Source organism: Meles meles, chromosome 13, assembly GCF_922984935.1.
Source record: "Meles meles chromosome 13, mMelMel3.1 paternal haplotype, whole genome shotgun sequence".
Taxonomy (NCBI): Eukaryota; Metazoa; Chordata; class Mammalia; order Carnivora; family Mustelidae; genus Meles; species Meles meles.
The window spans coordinates 48,366,440-48,374,451 of record NC_060078.1 but is presented as its reverse complement, the minus strand read 5'-3'; positions in this window follow the sequence as shown (position 1 = coordinate 48,374,451).

Sequence of the window (8,012 nt, the reverse complement as noted above, 5' to 3'; positions counted from 1 at the left end):
GCACATTCTTTCTCTCTAAATAAGGTATATAAATCTTTACAGCAAAGGAAACAGTGAACAAAACAAAGAGACAACCCACGGAAAGGGAGAAGACATTTGCAAATGGCACTACAGACAAAGGGATGATATCCAAAATCTATAAAGAACTAAAACTCAATACTCAAAAAAGAGGTAATCATGTCAAAAAATGGGCAGAAGACATAAACAGACACTTCTCCAAAGAAGATATGCAAATGGCTACAGGCACATGAAAAAATGTTCATCATCATTAGCCAGCAGGGATATTCAAATCAAAATCACATTGAGATACCACCTTACACCATTTAGAATGGCCAAAATTAACAAGACAGTAAACAAGTGTTGGAGAGGATGTGGAGAAAAGTGAACCCTCTTACAGTGTTGGTGGGAATGCAAGCTGGTGCAGCCACTTTGGAAAACAGTGTGTAGATTCCTTAAGATATTAAAAATAGAGCTTCCCTAATACCCTGCAATTGCACTACTGGGTATTTATGCCAAAGATACAGATGTAGTGAAAAGAATAGCCATCTGTACCCCAATGTTCATAGCAGCAATGGCCACAATTACCAAACTGTGGAAAGAGCCAAGATGCCCTTCAATAGATGAATGGGTAAAGAAGATATGGCCCATATATACAATGGAGTCTTATGCCTCCATCAGAAAAGATGAATACTCTACTTTTGTATCAACATGGACAAGACTGAAGGAGATTATGCTGAGTGAAATAAGTCAAGCAGAGAGAGTCAATTTTCATATGGTTTCACTTACTTGTGGAGCCTAAGGAATAACATGGGAGGACATTAGGAAAAGGAAAGGAAAAGTAAATTGGGGAAAACCAGAGGGGGAGACTGTGGACTCTGAGAAACAAACTGAGGGTTTTTGAGGGGAGAGTAGTGGGCAGTTGGTTGAGCCTTGTTGTGGGTATTAAGGAAGGTATATATTGCACTAGGTGTGTTGCATAAACAATGAATCTTGGAACACTGAAAAAATAAAATAAAATAAAAATAAGAGGCTTTTTCCTGATGCAGAAAAGGAAGAGATGTGGAGAATCTGTGTCCACAGCAATCATTTGCTTGAAGAACTTCTTCTTCTCCTCAGTATCTCTGCTGGGCTTCTGTGGCAGGAGTGAGCCACTATTCTGTGGTCTGGCTTCCATTGAAAGCCAGAGAGGGGGACTAAACTCCAAAGTGTATTGTAGGCAACCCTACAGCATGTGATAGCTGGAAATTTGTTCTGCCTGAATCTGCCCTCATCAGAATTGATGTTACATCAAGGTCAACACAAATATTATAGAAACTTTCACAAGCATTTATATGGGTCCTACCTTCCCACAAATAGAGGAAATCATTTTTATAACATTTGTCCTTCTACCACTGTGCTTGCAGTCCAGGCCAAACCTGGACCTCATGGTCATATTCTCAGTTGAAGCGAGGGAAAATAAAGAATAATGGTAGAGGAGTTACAGAAGCTACAGCAATGTGAGACTGTACATTTTAATGCTCAGATAAAGGTTCATTTGCATGGGGTTTTAATTTTATTCAGTGCTAGCTTCATGGTGCAGAAATACCTGTCACACCTGAATGAGTCCCAATGCCAAGTTCATGGTGAGAAGGTGGGAGGAGAGGGACTCTACATGGTTTGATGGAAAGGCTTACAAAGTAGACAGTCAAAGAAATGGGCTGAAGTAACTCTACACTGCATCTAGCATAAGCAGTGGTGAGCTGGCGCCAAGATTTGCTTCAAATTTTCCTTGGCCTGTAGTTTCTCTTTCTTGGATAGTGTCTTCATTGTTCGCCAATACCCAGTATTTCTTCCTCTTTTTTTTTTTCCTGTGGTTCTAATAGTTTATTTTTTTGTTTTTGCTTTTTTTCCCTTGGCACAGAGACATATCTAGAAAGAAATTGCTATGGTCAGTGTCTAAGAGGGTACTCCCTATGCTCTCCTGGGATTGTGTTGGTTGTATTGGTTTTTTGTCTCATATTTAGGTTTTTCAACAATTTTGAATTTCTTTTTGTGTATGGTGAATTAAAGTGGTTCAGTTTCATTCTTTTCATGTTGCTGCCCTATCTTTCCAACACCTTTTGTTGAAGGGGCTGTCTTTTCTCTTTGGATATTCTTTCCTGCTTTGTTGATTAATCGATCATATAGCTGTGGGTTCACTTCTTGGTTTTTCTATTCTGTTCCCTTCATCTAGGTCTCTACTTTGTGCCAGTACCACACTGTTTTAATCACTACAGCTTTGTAATAGGATTCAAAGTCTGGAGTTGTGATGGCTCCAGCTTTGCTTTTCTTTTTCATGATTGCTTTGGCCATTTGTGTTCTTTTGTGTTTCCATACAAATTTTAGGATTATTTGTTCTAGCTCTGTGAAAAATGCTGTTGGTATTTTGATAGGAATTGCATTTAATGTGTAAATTGCTTTGGGTAATATAGACATTTTACGAATATTTGTTCTTCTGATTCATGAGCATGGAATGTCTTTCCATTTCTTTGTATCTTCTTCAATTTCTTTCATCAGTGTTTTGTAGGTTTCAGAGTACATGTCTTTCACTTCTTTGGTTAGGATTATTCCTAGGTATCTTATTGTTTTTGGCAAAGCTGTAAGTGGGATTGATTCCTTGATATATTTTTCTGCTGCTTATTATTGGTGTCTAGAATTGCCACAGATTTCTGTACATTGATTTTGTATTCTGTGACTTGACTAAATTTGTGTATCAGTTCTAGCAATTTTGGGGGTGAGGGTCGTTGGGTTTTCTGTATAGAATATCATGTCACTTGCAAATAGTGACAGTTTGGCTTTCTTGTCAATATGGATGCCTTTTATTTCTTTTTGTTGTCTGATTGCTGAGGACTTCCAATACTATGCTAAGTAACAGCAGTGAGAGTGGATATTCTTGTCTAGTTCCTGACCATAGAGGAAAATCCATTATTTTTTCTTCATTGAGAATGATATTAGCTGTTGGTTTTTTATATATGACCTTCTAATGCTGATATATATTCCCTGCTAAATGAACATCTTGAGAGTTTTTATCAAAAATGGATGTTGTACTTTGTCAAATGTTTTTTCTGCAACTACTGAGAGGATCATATAATTCTTTTCTTTTACCAGTTTGGTGTATCACATTGATTGATTTTTGAATATTGTACCACCCTTGCAGCCCCGGATTAATTGCCACTTTATCATGGTGAATGCATCTTTTAAAGTACTATTGGATTTAGTTTGCAGTATCTTATTAAGAATTTTTTTTATTATGTTCAATTAGCTGACATAGTATTTTTACATCTATGTTCATAGAGGATATTAGCCTATAGTTCTCTCTTTTTTTTTAAGATTTATTTATTGGACAGATAGAGATTACAAGTAGGCAGAGAGGCAGGCAGAAAGAGAGAAGGAAGCAGGCTCCCAGCTAAGCAGAGAGCCCGATGCGGGGCTCAATCCCAGGACCCTCAGATCATGACCTGAGCTGAAGGCAGAGGCTTTAACCCACTGAGCCACCCAGGCGCCCCTATAGTTCTCTTTTTTAATGGATTCTTTGTCTAGTTTTGGTAATAGGGTAATGTTGGCCTTGTGGAATGAATTTGGATGTTTTCCTTCTTTTTTGTGGAATATTTTGAGAAGAATAGGTATTAACTCTTCCTTAAATATTTGGTAGAATTTGCCTGTCAAGCCATCTGGACCTTATCACCCTTCAAATACCCCAGAAAGGGTGCTACGGGAGGGTCCAACTCAGAACCACCAGATATTTTAAAATAGCTCCAAAGGTGGGGGGAGAGCCTCTTTCCTCTCACCAAAAAACTGGGAGAAGAATGACCTAATAACAGAATTTTTGTCAATACCAGCATTATTCCAGACAAACACCAACAGAAAAGCCATACATCCTTCTAGTGGTTGAGCAGGGATTTTATCTCCCCTACCCATTCATGATAAAAAATAAAAATACCCCAAAGATACAGATGTAGTGAAAAGAAGAGCCATCTGTACCCCAATATTTATAGTAGCAATGGCCACAGTCGCCAAACTGTGGAAAGAACCAAGATGCCCTTCAACGGATGAAAGGATAAGGAAGATGTGGTCCATATACACGATGGAATATTATGCCTCCATCAGAAAGGATGAATACCCAACTTTTGTAGCAACATGGACGGGACTGGAAAAAATTATGCTGAGCGAAATAAGTCAAGCAGAGAGAGTCAAGTAGCATATGGTTTCACTTATTTGTGGAGCATAACAAAGAACATGGAGTACATGGGGAGATGGAGAGGAGAAGGGAGTTGTGGGAAATTGGAAGGGGAGATGAACCATGAGAGACTATGGACTCTGACAAACAACCTGAGGGTTTTGAAGGGGTGGGGGGTGGGAGGTTGGGGAACCAGGTGGAGGGTAATAGAGAGGGCACATATTGCATGGAGCACTGGGTGTGGTGCAAAAACAATGAATACTGTTACACTGAAAATAAATAAATTAAAAAAAACAAAAGCAAAAAATATATAAATAAACTCTCAATAAGCTAGGAGTATAGGGGAACTACCCTTAACTTGATAAAGTATATCTACAAAAGACTCAGAGGTAATCTTCTTAGAGATAACATTATACCTAATGCCAAAAGGCTGTGTTTCCGCTCTAAGATAAAGAACAAGACAACTCTGGAAGTTCAGCCTCTGCAATAAGGCAAGAAAAAGAAATAAAATGCATGCAGATTGGAAAGGAAGATATAAAACCATCCCTAATGGCAGATGATATAAAAACTTAGAAACGAATGAACGAACTACAAAAATAGTCCCAGAATTAATAAGTTATTTCCGTAAGGTCATAGGTTACAAAACCAACCCCCAAAATCACATTTTTATATACTAATTTTAAACCTGTGGAAACCTAAATTAAAAATACATTACCATGTCCTCTGCCCATTTCTTGATTGGATTGTTTGTTCTTTGGGTGTTGAGTTTGCTACGGAATTGTGATGCCACCAACTTTGGCTTTCTTTTTCAATATTCCTTTGGCTATTCGAGGTCTTTTCTGGTTCCATATAAATTTTAGGATTATTTGTTCCATTTCTTTGAAAAAAATGGATGGTATTTTGATAGGGATTGCATTAAATGTGTAGATTACTTTAGGTAGCATGGACATTTTCACAATATTTATTCTTCCAATCCAGGAGCATGGAACATTTTTCCATTTTTTTGTGTCTTCCTCAATTTCTTTCCTGAGTACTTTATAATTTTCTGTGTATAGATTCTTAGCCTCTTTGGTTAGGTTTATTCCTAGGTATCTTATAGTTTTGGGTACAATTGTAAATGGGATTGACTCCTTAATTTCTCAAGAAATGGGCAGAGGACATGAACAGACATTTCTGCAAAGAAGACATCCAGATGGCCAACAGACACATGAAAAAGTGCTCCACGTCACTCGGCATCAGGGAAATACAAATCAAAACCACAACGAGATATCACCTCACACCAGTCAGAATGGCTAAAATTAACAAGTCAGGAAATGACAGATGCTGGCGAGGATGTGGAGAAAGGGGAACCCTCCTCCACTGTTGGTGGGAATGCAAGCTGGTGCAACCACTCTGGAAAACAGCATGGAGGTTCCTCAAAATGTTGAAAATAGAACTACCCTATGACCCAGCAATTGCACTACTGGGTATTTACCCTAAAGATACAGACGTAGTGATCCGAAGGGGCACGTGTACCCGAATGTTTATAGCAGCAATGTCTACAATAGCCAAACTATGGAAAGAACCTAGATGTCCATCAACAGATGAATGGATAAAGAAGATGTGGTATATATACACAATGGAATACTATGCAGCCATCAAAAGAAATGAAATCTTGCCATTTGCGACGACGTGGATGGAACTAGAGCGTATCATGCTTAGTGAAATAAGTCAATCGGAGAAAGACAACTATCATATGATCTCCCTGATATGAGGACATGGAGATGCAACATGGGGGGTTAGGGGGATAAGAGAAGAATAAATGAAACAAGATGGGATTGGGAGGGAGACAAACCATAAATGACTCTTAATCTCACAAAACAAACTGGGGGTTGCTGGGGGGAGGTGGGATTGGGAGAGGGGGAGGGGGTTATGGACATTGGGGAGGGGAGGCGAACCATAAGAGACTATGGACTGTGAAAAACAACCTGAGGGTTTTGAAGGGTCAGGGGTGGGAGGTTGGGGGAACAGGTGGTGGGTAATAGGGAGGGCACGTTTTGCATGGAGCACTGGGTGTTGTGCAAAAACAATGAATACTGTTATGCTGAAAAAAATAAATAAAATGGGAAAAAAAAATACATTACCACCTGCAGTAACTCCAAAGGAATGATGCTAGTGCAATTAGACACCCACTTACAAAAATAAAAAGAGAGGGAGACAGAGAAGGAGACCAAAAGAAAACCTCAATCTAAGTCTGACACTTAAAACAAAACAAACAACAAAAACTAACTCAAAATGGATCCCAGACAAACAAAACACAAAACTATTAACAACTTTTAGAAAAAAAAATAGGAAATCTGCAGGATCTAGGGCTAAGAAAAGGCTTCTTAGACTTGACATCAAAAGTATGATCCATAAGAGGAAAAATTGGAAATTAGACCACACCAAAATTTTAAAAACTTTTCTTCTGTAAAAGTATATGAAAAGAGGACAAAACGACAAGATACAGACTCGGGAAAAATATTTGCAATCCACATTTCTGACAAAAGACTTGTATCTGGAATATATAATGTCCTCCTAAAACTCAACAGTAAAAATATTAATAATAATAGTAAACCAATAGGAATATGGGCAAGGGACATAAACAGACAGTTTACCTAAAAGGTATACAAATGCCATTTAAGCAAGTGAAAGACATTCAACATCAATAGTCATTAGGGAAATACAAATTAAAACAACAACAAATTGTTAATACACATTTTACAGAGTGGCTGAAAACATAGTGATAAGACCAAATATTTTTGAGGATTCAGAGAAACTGGTCCACCTATACACTGCTAGTGGGAATATAAATTGGTACAAGCACTCTCAAAAATTATTTGACAGTTTCTTATAAAACTAAACATGCAACTACCATACAGCCCAGCAATTGCACATTTGGGTGCTTATCCCAAAGAAATGAAAGCCTGTGTTCACACAAAAACCTGTGCACAAACATGAATGTTCATGGCAGCTTTACTGGTAAAAGCCAAAAACTGAAATCAGCCCATATGTCCTTTAACAGGTGAATAAACATATCATACCATCTACACCATTGCCTACTATTCAGCAATAAAAAGGAATGCAATATTGGCATGTGCAATAGTTCAGATGAATCTCAAGGGAATCATGTAGATTAAAAAAAAAATGATTCAAAAGGTACCATATCATATGATCCCATTTGTATAACAGTTTTGAAATGAAAACATTTTAGAACAGGATGTGGGATGCCTGGCTAGCTCAGCTGAAGAGCATGTGGACCTTGATCTCCAGGTAGTGAGTTCAAGCCCCACATTAAGCACAGAGCTTAAAAAAATGAGAGAAAAGAAAAGAAACTGAAGACATTGCTTAGTAGTGGGAGGGTAAAGTAAGTGTACCTTTTAAAAGGCAACAGGAGGGATGTTTGTGGTGTTGGAAATGTCCAGAATCTTGACTGTGCTGGTAGATACATGAACCAAGACAATGTGATAAAACTGTACAAGAGGTAAACACACACACACACACGAGTTTAAGTAATATTGGAGAAATCTGAAAAAGATTGGTGGATTGTATTAGTCAATATCCCGATTGTGACATTAAGCTATAATTTTGCAAAATGTTATCATTGCAGGAAAATGAGCAGTGTACACGAATCTTCCTATTTCTTATAACTGCATGTGAATCTATAGGTATGTCAATAAAAATTTCAATTAAAGAAGAAAAGGATAGTTTGGGAGGTTTCAGTGATGGTGTTTCATAAAAAGTAGTACATTCCTTGATTTTTCAAAAAATGGATATTTAATTTCTAATTGTAGTGAAA